The following is a 15134-nucleotide window of genomic DNA, read 5'->3' on the forward strand; positions in this document are numbered from 1 at the left end:
CATAATGATATTTTGGTATCAATTCTTCCTGGGAAGATGCCAACATTATTGGAGAAGTGGATGCGAAATTTAAGGTGACGACTTTGTTAGTTAATCGTTTTCCTGTTTAAGAAAAGCCTGATTTTATTGCATATATTTATTGATTTTGCTTAACAAAATTTCGGTACAATTGATGTTTTATTCCATTATTTGTGTATGGATGTGTGTGTGATTCAATTGTTTCCGGTAAAGAAAAACTATTGTTATCTTGCTTTAGTGTTTGATATCAATCGTTTAGGCTTACAAAATTTCGGTGCAATTGCGGTGCTTTAATGTCTATGTTGTTTCAATTGCTTCTGGTTGAGGTAAATAATTATGCAAGTTGATTTATTTGGTTTGTATGAATTGTTTATGGATTAACAAAAGAAAAGGTTTTCGGGATGAATTGTTTAGTCCAATTCGATTCCGGATAAGAGAAACTAAGTTAATTCTGATCTTAGTTAGACTTATCAAAGTGGAGGTTTCAGTTATTCAAGTCTAATCGAATGCCTTAACAAGAAATGCTAGTTAACTAACCTAGTACTTTTCTTGTTTACAAGTGAAAGGTCTAAGTTATATGGATAACTAGAGCCTGGTGAGAAAAATAGAGTTAATTCTGATCTTTACTTTGGTCTTATCGAACAAGCGATTGTATTTGTGCAATTGGTTTAGCAAAGGAACTAAGGTGCTTAGTCAATTTTTGGTTTGCTAAACTATTAGGGAAAATTGCTTCGGCCAATTGTTTCCTTGATAACATATCAAAATAGAATTACTTTGTAGTTTCAGTTTTGATATTGGTTATCAAAAATGGTGTGTGGAACCCTCGTGCTTAACTCTTATAGGTTGCAAGTCTTGTGAGATTTGTAAGATCCTTTCGGTTTGTCTTTTATTTGCTCGTACCTTTGTCATTTTTTGACAAAAAGAGGGAGAAATATATGGAGTAAACAAGTGATATTGATATTGATTTGGTATCACTAAAGGAAAGGGCAATGGTGCTTAAACGTTTTATCTAACGAAAGAGTAAAGCATAGACTAAGGGGGAGTAGCATATCATATTGATAAGGGAATAACAAAGACGTGCGATTTGAAAATCTACCTATTTTACCTTTAGGGGGAGTATTATCTTTGTTATTATAATGTCAGCAACGACATTTATGGATTGAATGTATACAGGTTATTATGTTGTTGAATTTGGGAATCAAGCGTATGTGTAATGAATTCTTGTAATTTTTCTATCCACATGATGTAAGAGTTTTGTCACTAAAATTGACAAAGGGGGAGATTGTTAGAGCATAGCTCGGTTAACCCACCAAGCGTTGGTATGTCAAGTTTGGTTGTCATATTTTAGTGAACCAAAACTCATTTAAAGAGTCGCTTGATTATATGTTAGATTCAACTTCGTATAAGTTAACTTGAAAGTATTAGGATATGAGACATTAAAAGTATTACGTGAAGACTTGAAGAATGTGAAGAAGTAAGGAGCTACAACGACGACATCATCCTTCCACTTGAGGTTAGTAATATTTGACTTGAAAAGTTCCATTCCCTAACATATCTTTCAAGTCGTGCATATTGAAAACATAACTGCGAAGCTATGAATGATTATACTCTAGTTAGACGTAGTATTAAGGAATACAATACGAAGTGTAACGCTTATCTTTTGAACTTCGTATATAAGAAATCGACATAATCGTTTGAATGTTATTGTGATTATGTATGGGTATGAGGTGAAGATTTCGTCCTAGGAAACAATGTTTTACATTAGTTTAAAGGAAGTACAATTCATAAACTTGTTTTATGAATCGAAAGGGAAATATCTAGGCTTACTGGTATTGTTATTCATTGGAAATCTTTTGAATTACCAATATGTGTGTTTAGTATAAACGCTCATGACTTGCTTATGTTCTTGGTAAAACTATTCACAAGGCTGACTTTTCTATTGGTATGACTTTTATTAGTGAAACCGATCTTAAGTAATCACCTGAGATGGTATAATCGATTTGTTATAATTGGTATGACCAACTCTAGACATTGGGGTACCGATCCTATTAAGAGGTGCAACCGATCACAAAAGGGGAATTGATCTTTGTAAGAGGTGCATCAAGTTTCTAGTTATTGGGAACCGATCCTATGAACATGTGCAATATGTTTTTAGTTATTGTGCATCAAATACAAGTTAGATACCATATATATGTGGGAACCGATCCTAGTACCTAGTCAACCAAGTTTTGGTAACTAGCGTGACTAATTATACTACCCACATGGAGGTAGAATCGAAACTTGTTTTGGTAGAACCGTGAAACCCATGTTTGGTGATTTGATAGGATAATCAATCACATAGTTTTTAGAAGTCAGATGAACCAATTCTAAACTTGTTTGGAAGTGTGGCAAATCGGCTCCAAGATTGTAAGTATGAAAAAGGACTTACAAAGTAAAGATGTCGACATACTTTGAACATGTGCAGTAACGTTTATCTTTTATTGTTCAAAGATATTCCTTAATAGCTAAAGGAGAATCCCGGATCGAAATAAATTAAGAATCTTTTAATTAAGGTTTTTAGTTTTGCATATCTTTAGAAAATAAAAATTAGTAATGTGCATTTACTAGTTGGAGATTTTCTAATAGATTTTCGGTCAATATTCGGACAAAGCATTTCCAGGAATTATGGAAACCGAATTTGGAAATATATTGCATATCTTGAGAATATTTTCGGTTTTGGAAATTCCTTGGTGTCCAAACTTCCTTGGTATGTAAATATCAAAGTTTGCATTTCGAGCAAACTAATCCTCAGAGCCAGCAAAACTACCTAGTTGTGCTGTTACTGGTGGAGCCGCCTATTCAGAGAGGAAAGTAACCTAATTAGGCGAAATCTCTTACGGCCGCTCGGTTTAAATACTTCTTTGGGATTGAGAAGCTCTATTAGTACCGTTGGTGGGAAACTAGATAATTGCGGTTTATTATTAGTTTTCGATTGATTTGATTGACTAACGGTTGTTGAACTTTGATTGCACCTATTTTGTTTATGCTTGAGAATCTTCTCTTCTGATATAAGATTCACTCACACTAGATCGAAGTTTCGACGGGGATCTTTAGACTGTTTGTAGTTCTAAAGACGTCTTGTGATAATTCATTGTTAACAGACTCCATTTTGTGTGTGATTGATCACAAGAGATTCAAGTTGATTGTGTCTAGGTGTTTTTTGAAGATCTAAGAAGATTTGGAGACGAAGAAGATTTCTGATTTGGGTTCATAATCTTTGGTGTGCACAATACTTGTTTCGGGTAAAAAGGATCCAACTATAATCGGTTTATCTTTGTGATAGATTGGATTGATTAGTTGAGTAGATCGACATCAATACAATTCTTTGTGATTCAAAGTATTGATTGCAAAATCTTGACAATTACTTTGGTAATTGTTATTGGATAGATCTAAGGACCTGACAAAGCAGTTTATTGGGATAAACATAAGACCTTTTTGTCGAACTCATATCACTTGGTTGAAAAGAGTTGTTACCGAACAGATTTGTTGTTCCTTTACTGTTTGGAATACGAACCAAAGGAATTGTTCCAAGTGCGTGACTTATTAACAAGTTGGAGGTGCAGGGATACATACGGAACTAGGTGAACTATAGGTTTAGTTTCTTGGTCTCAACTATACGAAGTTGGTTTATATTTTGTATAGCGGCTTAATCCTGAGAGTATTCAATTCTGGACAAGGTCCCGGGGTTTTTCTGCATTTGTCGTTTCCTCGTTAACAAAATCTTGTTGTGTCTTTTACTTTTCTATTTCCGCAATTATAATTGTTTTTATTATAATTAGAAGTAAAATGCACAAACGTTAATTCCTATTTACTTGATAGTAATCCTATTGTGTTTGGTTAAGTCCGAACCTTTTATTAAGTAAACATACTTCGTTGTTGTATTGTCTCGATCTTGTATCCATAGTCAATCATGCAAGTTATCTTGTTGTCGTATTGTCTCGATCACGTATCCATAGACGATCGCACGAAGTGTGAACCGATTAGTTGTATTGTCTCGACTCAGTCCATAGACAATCACTTTCGGAGAAAGGACTTATAGGTGGAAAAGTTTTAGATTGAGGTATATTTGGGTACCTTCGTCTTTTTACCCCCTGTTCCGTAACCACAATTCAAGAATGGTTTGCATACGAGTATGCATACCGATCCGGTTCACGAGTCACACAAATTTTCATATGATATACATAAAAATATGCCTCTCATAAATCTGTAAGTCGATATGTATATAACTACTTCGCTACTTGTACGAATACATGTAATGCGGGTTCAGACGTATAACAGTTTCCCAGTAAAACTGATACCACTGTCTTGTATCTGAATCAATAGTAGTTCTATATTTCTCTAATCAATTCGAAACATTCCTGAATAACATCAATGATACATATCAGTTTTCCAGGCTATTTCCTAATGATAAACTTGAATCACGATTTTGATTCCGAACAATAAATTGTCCTTAACCGAAATTTATCAAGTATGAACAAATGTTCATTAAGCTTAGTCATTATATTTCGAGAAATTCGCTAACTAGCATTATTTCTCGACTCGAAATTCTTGTCTATGCATACTAGTCTAATTAGTTATGGGACATCGTCTCAAATGATATAAAGAGAATATAACTTGAGATATAGGTGGTTCAGTCTTCACTTACCTTTTGTTGATGAAGTTCTCCAAAAGCTTCGGTTGATCTTCGCCTTCAAACGGTAGAACGCAATGATAACTGTTGTGATCCTCTGTTTCTCAACTACGTTTCTATCCTAGTCCGAGACTTAACTAATTGTAGACTAGAAATCAAGATATAGTTTTGACAACTAAATTTGACAAACAAGCTTGAGATAGCAACACTTGTGAGTTCGACCGAGCAATGCTCTAATAACCTAATTTCAAAATTCTCAACAGATACTCAAAGCTAATTTTATTCTGTAGATATTATATTTCCAACTCATATATGAAAAATCATATCAGTATGTAATATTAGATAGCACACAATGTATACTTGCCAAATTTAATCAACTAGTTATACGCAATCTTTTGAGAAAGATAAGAATATTGATTTACATTCCAAAGATAGATTCGAAAATGTTTCTCATAGTATAAGTGGGATCTTAATTAGCCTTGAGTATCAAAGGAATATATATGAACAATAATTAATATATTAGAGTTAAAACACGTGTTTCCATACATAAAATTTTTCATTCAGACTTGTCTGTCTTTCGAATTCTTAAAGATATATACGTTTAGATAGAGATTTTGAAAATAAAAGTCTAGGATCAGTCATAAATCTTATTAGACATTTGGAACTTAATTCTTGTCTAAAAAAATTTAAACTCATGTCAAAAAAAATATATATATTAATATTCAAAGTCTTGATTCACCATGAGATAAGTTTATCTAGTTTCGTAATAATTCAACACTAATCCATCACAAGAGCCATACCAAAACTATGATATTATAGTAAACTAAACCACGTAACTATATACAAATAAGTTGTTAGAGCATAGCTCGGTCGACCTCGCATGCGTTGCTATCTCAAGCATGTTTGTCAATGTTAGACTGGATCAAGTCTATCTTTTCTATCTCCTACTTCTTACGAGACAAAAGTCGTATGTTATATAGACTGGATCATACACATTTGATATTTCGAGCCGAGTATATCTCTCCTATCTATATCTCGAAATCATGTGTTGGTAAAGCGTTTCGCTTTGATCAAGTTTATCTTCACCTAGTGACGAAAGTCATGAAAAGTTTCAATTACTTTGAGAATTGCTCTGACGCGAAACGGTCTGTGAATAACGGCTATATAACGTCCTCTGAGAATGTCTCAATGATTGGAATGAGAGTGTAGATTACATAACCATGTATTCCTTAATCCGAAGTTTTCGAACTTTGTTGATTGAGAGAAACCGGAGGAATTGGCTTTGCCAAGTCCGTGAACCCAGTCCGCGAACTTAGTCCGCTAACTGTCGAAAGTTCTTGTACCGAGAATTTCTGCTGGAATTTTTCAAAAAATCGTTTGCGTGTAAGTCCGCGAACTCAGTCCGCAAACTGGCGAAAGTCTCTTTGCCGATATTTTCTGCTGAGTTTGAAAAACTCCACCGGTTGTCTTAAGTCCGTGGACTTGTTTGTGAGCTTAAGAGGTTATGATCTAAAGATGTTCTATGAACATGAAACTGTTAGAGCATAGCTCGGTCGACCTTGCATGCGTTGCTATCTCAAGCATGTTTGTCAATGTTAGTGATCAAAACTATGAGTCTTGATTTCTAGCCTACATAGCTAAGTCTCGGACTAGGATAGAAAAGTGTAGTTGAGCTCAACGACTTCATGGCGATTCATCATACAACGACGAAGATCTATACATGGAACAGTGGAACTTCATCAACAAAAAGGTATGTGGAGACTTGATCTTATCTATCACTCAAAAGTCTATCTATTCTATCTCCTACTTCTTATGAGACAAAAGTCGTATGCTATATAGACTAGATCATACACATTTGACACTTCGAGCTGAGCATTCATTGCTTATCTTTTATCTCGAAATCGTGTGTTGGTAAAGCGTTTCGCTTTGATCAATTTTATCTTCACCTAGTGACGAAAGTCATGAAAATTTTCAATCACTTTGAGAATTGCTCTGACGTGAATCGGTCTGTGAATAACAACTACATAGCGTCCTCTAAGAATGTCTCAACGATTGAAATGAGAGTTTAGATTACATAACCATGTATTCCTTGAACCGAAGTTTTCGAACTTTGTTGATTAAGAGAAATCGGGAGGATTGTGGAATTGGCTTGCCAAGTCCGCGAACCCAGTCCGCAGACTCAGTCCGCGAACTGTCGGAAGTTCTCGACCAAGAATTTCTGCTGGATTTTCCAAAACTCGTTTGTGTGCTAAGTCCGCGAACTCATTCCGCGAACCCAGTCCGCGAACTGGCGGAAGTTCTCTTTCCGAGAATTTCTGCTGAGTTTGGAAAACTCATCCGATTAACTTAAGTCCACGAACTTGTTTGTGAAATTAAGAGGTTATGATCTAAAGATGTGCTCTGAACATGAAATATTAAATTACTAAGGAATGCTTTATGCAAACCGTGGCTATAATGTTCATGAGCCGATTCAATCGAATCGACTCATCTTTGTTTCAATTTTGTCTTGTGTAGTTAAATAAGATCTCATAGCAATTGAACAACTCTTTAACTAGTTCATTTGAGTCAATTGAACTAGTTATGGTGAAGAAGAACAAGGTTAATATGAAATGCTCATATGGTTAACCTTTTGGGTTACTATGTTGAACCAACATACATGTACACATTTTGGCATGGTTTTCACAAACCCAGTAAACGTCTACCCAAGTGTGTGTGTGACAAGCTAAGTTTTCGATCTAACGGTTGAGAAATATTAGCTTGAATCTAAATCAGGTTTTCATCTAACGGTGCATATGGATTGCTTTGTAACTAAGGTAAAACCCTGATTTGAAGGCTATATAAAGGAGACATCTAGCATTGTGCAAAACTAATCCCCACACGTCTGTATGATACTAGTACGCTCGCTAGAGTCGATTCTCCTTGAACCTTTGGTTTTCTTCTCTAAAACCAGGTTAACGACTTAAAGACTTCATTAGGATTGTGAAGCCAGACCGATACTACTTTTATCGTAGTTGTGTGATCTGATCTTGCATCTTCTATCGTATGAGTACAATCGATTGATTGGCTTGAGATCGTGAGAGTTCTCCGATAGGCAAGATAAAGAAGTCACAAACATCTTCGTCTCACTGTTTGTGATTCCTCTACAAACCGCCTGTGTAGTCAGGAAGGATTGTAGAGAGGTGATTTATTAATCTAGGTTGTTCTTTAGGAATATAAGACCGGATTATCAATTGGTTCCTGTTCACCTTGATTATATATCTTAAGACAGAACAAAACCTAGGGTTTATCTGTGGGAGACAGATTTATCCTTTGATAGACTTTTCTGTGTGAGACAGATCTGTTTATTATCAAGTCTATGATTTTGGGTTGCAGCAACTCTTAGTTGTGGGTGAGATCATCTAAGGGAATCAAGTGCGCAGTATCCTGCTGGGATCATAGGCCTAGGAGTACAACTGTACCTTGGATCGGTGGGAGACTGATTGGGGTTCAACTATAGTCCAGTCCAAGTTAGCTTGGAGTAGGCTAGTGTCTGTAGCGGCTTAATACAGTGTGTATTCAATCTGGACTAGGTCCCGGGGTTTTTCTGCATTTGCGGTTTCCTCGTTAACAAAATTTCGGGTGTCTGTGTTATTTCTTTTCCGCATTATATTTTATATAATTGAAATAATACAGGTTGTGCGTTCGTGATCATCAATTGGAAATCCAACCTTTGGTTGTTGATTGATATTGATTGATCCTTGGACATTGGTCTTTGGTACCGTCCAATTTATTCCTTGTATTTGATAAAGACTCGCTATTGTTTTTAGCTTGAGTAAAAATCAAATCAAGAGAGAGATATTAACTCCTTGAGATACTTTTATCTAGATTGAGTCTGATTGTCTAGTTGATTCTCTAGCAAAGTATTTCGGAGTTAGTCCATACAAATTGCTAATCGAAATATTGGGTGGTGTTGTTAGACCCCTGCTTTTTCAATTGGTATCAGAGCAGGCAAACACGTTTAAGACCTAACAAGTCTGTGTTTTTGGAAATCTGAGTCTATGGACAGAATCTCATACGCATACCAAAATGCCTCCTAAAGCTGTCAACTTTGTCAAGTGTCTCGGAAATACCTCAAAGGGTCACTCCTTAGATGATTCTTCCGAATCCCGAGGTAAGAAGAATGTGTCATCTTGTGTTGATCATTCTTCATCCAATGAGACATTGGACATAATAGCAAAATCTGAAATGGAACTCACCAGAATTTCTAAAAATTATACAGAGTTTTTTGATATCAAGGATCATGTACAACTCATGGATGAATTCGAAAAGTCTATTGATCGTGAACAAGTACTCTACAACATTATAGGGTCATTCTCTAAGGAAATTGTGAAACTTCTTCAAGAAAACAATATACATCATGAAAAGATTTGTGATCTTGAAAAGCTGGTCAAAGAAGGCTCAATTAGAGAAAATTGTTTGATCAAGACGAATTCATCCGATCTAGACAGACTTCGTGTTGAGAAGGAGAAACTTGAAGCATCGCTTGTCTTAGCCCATGGACAGTACAAATCTTTTAAAAAGGAAAACTTTGTTTTAAAGAAAAATTCTTCTGCACAAATTAATTCTCATGAGTTACTGTACAGAATGAAATTTTCTCCAGAAGAAGATTGTGTCAAGAAAAGTTTTCATAACTTACCATCTTCTTCGGTGTCTATGAAGTTTAAACAAGTACCAGTTGTTGCTTCTCCTCCACGAATATGTACCTTCTGTGGAAAAGGAAATCACTATGCTATCCATTGTTTTGCTAGAAAGAAACGTGTTTCTGAACTTCACAATTTGCTTCTTTCTACTGTCAATGGAGTAAATAGTCGGACGACTACTACAGTGAAGGTCCCTTTCACATGAAACCAGGCATCTTATAAAAAATGATCTCTCTCCTAGAAATTATTACAGGATATTTGTAAATCGTGCTACCAACGAAAGTATGTCTTGTACTTATAAGAACGAATCTGATAAATCTAAGTCTAGTGTGTGGAGACGAGTTTCAGAAAATCCCCTAGAACCTATTTCTAGAGGTCCTAGACTTTTTCATCAGAAAGGTTTCTCTCCTATGATTCCCAGAAAGACTGCGAGACACACCATTTTTCCTGGAAGCTACGGTAAAAGGACAAGAATTGCTGAGACAAGATATCCTAAAGAAAATTACATCTATTCTCTCAGAACCTATGGTGAGACTATGTCTCCCTATGTTATCTAACAGCAGAATGTTCTATCCTTGTGTCTAACTTGAGAGATAAAAGGATGAGGATTTGAGAGATGCTCAAGTATTGTGCTATATTTTCTCTAGGTTTATATCCCTTTTTGTAATGATCTTCTCCAGTCTTTTTTTTCTTTCTGTCACTTTTGATCTTTTGGGATGGTGGACGCTTTCGAAGCTGCACAGTATCTCTCTTTAGAGCCATTTTGGATGGCCCGGCCCGCGAATGCTCATATATCCTCAAGGAAATCTAGGGTTTCTAGCTAGGGCATTCACGAACATATATAAATCTTATATGTGTTTCATTTTTCTTCAGAAAGGATCTCTATGGAAACTGTTCCCAAAGAAGAAGTTAACCCTATGGTTGAGGATGATCTCAAAGGATGTGATTCTGGTCAAGAGTTTATACGGAAAAAGATGCTTGAAAGAAAAGAGTATAACACTTGGATTGGTGAATCTGTCAAGGATCTGATTCGTGTTCAAAATGAAGTTAAGAACGTACTGGCTAACCTTCAATTGCAGATAAACCAGCTTATTGATAGACATGCGAAAATCCTTGATACTCAGAATATCTTGATCAGAAATCAGAAGAAAGTTATTCTTGACCGTGCAAAGGCTCGTCATTATGCTCGCACTATTGAGTGAAAAGTCAATGTTCTAACTTTTGAACATGGTGTCTTTGCGGTCAACAGGGTCAAGGATATCAGTGACTCATACTTTGATGGACCATTTCTGAGGTATGAAATCATCAAGGAAAACTAAGTTTTGTTGCCTAGAATGTCTTCTTTTTGGATTAGTTGGAAGAATAACTAGTGCTTTGAATAACAATGATTGTGACTACACATAGCTATTTTTGTTTTCATCTTCTTATGTTATTTTTTAGGTTTATTGGTATTAAATTCTAAAAATATGTGGAGGATGATGTTATTGCAGTATTGATCTTTATGATATTGTGATATTGCAATTTGTTTATGGGATATGTATTGTTTACGTCCGTGAACTTGAAGGTCCCATATTGCGGTCAAAAGTAAAGTCGTTCAAGAATTTGTATTCGTATTGATGAAAGAACGAATGGAATTTTTGACAATTACAAAAGTTATGCCTATGCAATCATGTATTTGATGGAAAATAGGATGATATCTTTTGTTTGACAAGGATAAAGTCTATTATATCATTATGATGGAAAATAAAATAGATCCTTGTATGTTATCCACGGTATTTATCTTCATTGATCTATTTTGCTATGTTTCACCGTGAAGGCTCCATTGTGTGTCTTATGATGAGCATGATACAACTAAGTCAATTATTCTTATTGGCTTGTTGGTTGTTCCATAAGATGTTATATGTCGAGCATTAGGAACTAAATTAATCAACCAGTTTGGTTATTTAGTTTGTACTCCATAAGTTTTCTTTCTTATGTCGGGTAAATGTACGGTTAAGGTTGTCATATTCTATGATGAACTTAGTCGGGGTTCCATAAGTTCTCTTATGTTGAGCCCAAAATAATTAAATTGATTACTTCGGTGATTAGTTTGGTTGTTTGTATTCCAATTAGATTAATTATAGGTTCTCTTGTAATTAATCTAGTTGAGTCTTCATATATTCCACAAATTCTTGTGTTCAGTATATGAATGGATATACTAATCATGTTCTATTGGTTAATATAGTCGTATATTCCGTAAGGTTTTCCTTATGTTGAGTATGTGAACGATAAAGTTAGTCATCTCCGTATGATCACCTTAGTCGTAGCTCCGTAAGTTTACTTATGTTGAGTACTTTCAATTAAATTGATCACTTTTGTGGTTTGATTTAGTTGCGCTTTCAATTGAATTAATCATGGGTTTACTTGTGATTAGTTTGGTTGAGCTTTGGATATAGAAAATCATTCCCATGATTTTTGGTGTCCAATTAAAAAATCCTTCTTTTCTTTTGAAATTAAGGTCGCTCTTGTTGTTTTTTCGGGAATGACATCAAATGGGTGAGAGTTCTTTTGAACTTGTGCTTAATGGTAATATCTTGCGGGGTGTGCGGCTGTGGAATTTTATAGGGGTTATCTTGTATCTTAAAACTCCTTGATGAATGCATTTAGCTTCGGTTTTATGATTGCATCTAAATTAAGTTGGTATGTATTTTTCTTTTAGTCTATGAAATGTCTCTTGTGGAAATTTCATTATGATCCCGTTCTTGTACCTTTGCCAATTTTATTGACAAAAAAAGGGAAAAATAATGTAGTTCACACTACAAATACATATGGTTTTCGGATCATTGTGTAAGGGGGAGTGGTTTCCATGATAGAGATGGGAGTATTGACTAAGGGGGAGTGATACATATCACCGTAGTATTATTGTTAAAGTCGTGATGCAATTGGACTTTGATATTACATAATAATACTATGACATTGTATAATTATGATCGAGAATCTCGATTTCTCTCCTTGTTATAGCTACGGATCTTCAACAACGGTGATGCTAAACTTACAACCTTTGGAATCATTGGAGTACTTGGAAGGACGAAGATTTCAGGGAACGTTGAATATTAGACTATGGAATAGGAGCCACTAAAGTTTATCTTTTTTGTATTCCATATGTATTAATAGTTTTGTCATTAAAATTGACAAAGGGGGAGATTATTAGAGCATAGCTCGCTCAAGCTCGCATGCGTTGCTATCTCAAGCATGTTTGTCAATGTTAGTGATCAAAACTATGAGTCTTGATTTCTATCCTACATAGCTAAGTCTCGGACTAGGATAAAAAAGTGTAGTTGAGCTCAAGGACTTTATGGCGATTCATCATACAACGACGAAGATCTACTCAAGGAACCGTGGAACTTCATCAACAAAAAGGTATGTGGAGACTTGAACCTATCTATCACTCAAAAGTATATCTCTTCTATCTTCTACTTCTTATGAGACAAAAGTCGTATGCTATATAGACTGGATCATACACATTTGACATTTCGAGCCGAGTATATCTCGCCTATCTATATCTCGAAATCATGTGTTGGTAAAGCGTTTCGCTTTGATCAAGTTTATCTTCACCAAGTGACGAAAGTCATGAAAAGTTTCAATTACTTTGAGAATTGCTCTGACGCGAAACGGTTTGTGAATAACGGCTATATAACGTCCTCTGAGAATGTCTCAATGATTGGAATGAGAGTTTAGATTACATAACCATATATTCCTTAATCCGAAGTTTTCGAACTTTGTTGATTGAGAGAAACCGGAGGAATTGGCTTTACCAAGTCCGCGAACTCATTCCGCGAACTGACAGAAGTTCTTGTACCGAGAATTTCTGCCGGGATTTTCCAAAAACTCACTTGCGTGTAAGTCCACGAACCTAGTCCGCGAACTGGCGAAAGTCTCTTTGCCGAGATTTTCTACTGAATTTGGAAAACTCCACCGGTTGTCTTAAGTCCGCGAACTTGTTTGTGATCTTAAGAGGTTATGATCTAAAGATGTGCTCTGAACATGAAACTTAAATTACTAAAGAATGCTTTATGAAAACCGTGGCTATAAAGTTCATGAGCCGATTCAATCGAATCGAATCATCTTTATTTCAATTGTGTCTTGTGTAGTTACATAAGTTCTCATAGCAATTGAACAACTATTTAACTAGTTCATTTGAGTCAATTGAACTTGTTATGGTGAAGAAGAACTAGGTTAATATGAAATGCTCATATGGTTAACCTTTTGGGTTACTATGTTGAACCAACATACACGTACACGTTTGGGCATGGTTTTCACAAACCCAGTAAACGTCTACCCAAGTGTGTGTGTGATAAGCTAAGTTTTCGATCTAACGGTTGAGAAATATTAGCTTGAATCTAAATCAGGTTTTCATCTAACGGTGAATATGGATTGCTTTGTAACTAAGGCAAAACCCTGATTTGAAGACTATATAAAGGAGACATCTAGCATTGTGCAAAAATAATCCACACACGTCTGTGTGATACTGGTGCGCTCGCTAGAGTCGATTCTCCTTTAACCTTTGGTTTTCTTCTCTAAAACGAGGTTAACGACTTAAAGACTTCATTGGGATTGTGAAGCCAGACCGATACTACTTTTATCGTAGTTGTGTGATCTGATCTTGCATCTTATATCGTACGAGAACAATCTTTGATTGGCTTGAGATCGTGAGAGTTCTCCGATAGGCAAGATAAAGAAGTCACAAACATCTTCGTCTCACTGTTTGTGATTCCTCGACAAACCGCATGTGTAGTCATGAAGGATTGTAGAGAGGTGATTGATTAATCTAGGATGTTCTTCGGGAATATAAGACCGGATTATCAATTGGTTCATGTTCACCTTGATTTCATATCTTAAGACGGAACAAAACCTAGGGTTTATCTATGGGAGACAGATTTATCCTTTGATAGACTTTTCTGTGTGAGACAAATTTGTTTATTATCAAGTCTACGATTTTGGGTTGCAGCAACTCTTGGTTGTGGGTGAGATCAGCTAAGGGAATCAAGTGCGCAGTATCCTGCTGGGATCAGTGGTGTAGGAGTTCAACTGTACCTTGGATCGGTGGGAGACTGATTGGGGTTCAACTATAGTCCAGTGTGAACTTAGCTTGGAGTAGGCTAGTGTCTGTAGCGGCTTAATACAGTGTATATTCAATCTGGACTAGGTCCCGGGGTTTTTCTGCATTTGCAGTTTCCTCGTTAACAAAACTTCTGGTGTCTGTGTTATTTCTTTTCCGTATTATATTTTTTATGTAATTCAAATAATACAGGTTGTGCGTTAAAGATCATAAATTGGAAATCCAACCTTTGGTTGTTGATTGATATTGATTGATCCTTGGACATTGGTCTTTGGTATCGTCCAAGTTATATCTCTTTGATAAAGACTCGCAGATTTCCATTTGCTTGAGTAAAGATCAAATCGAGAGATTGAGATATAAATTCTTTGATATATCTTTTTATTGATTTAGTCTAACTGTCTAGTTGATTCTCATAAAAATTATATTGGAGTTTGTCCATACAGATTACTAAACGAAATATTGGGTGGTGTTGTTATACCCCCGCTTTTTCATAAGTTATGGAAACAAATGATGTATATTCTTTATTTGACCATTAGATCATAAAAATGAACAAGTCATCTAAGCGATTAAAGTCATTGAAACAAACTTCGCATGTTACGTTTTCAATGATTATGATTTAAAGAACTGGATAACTGTTAGAGCATTGCTCGGTCGAACTCGCATGCGTTGC

This window comes from Papaver somniferum, chromosome 7 (genome assembly GCF_003573695.1).
Source record: "Papaver somniferum cultivar HN1 chromosome 7, ASM357369v1, whole genome shotgun sequence".
Classification (NCBI taxonomy): domain Eukaryota; kingdom Viridiplantae; phylum Streptophyta; class Magnoliopsida; order Ranunculales; family Papaveraceae; genus Papaver; species Papaver somniferum.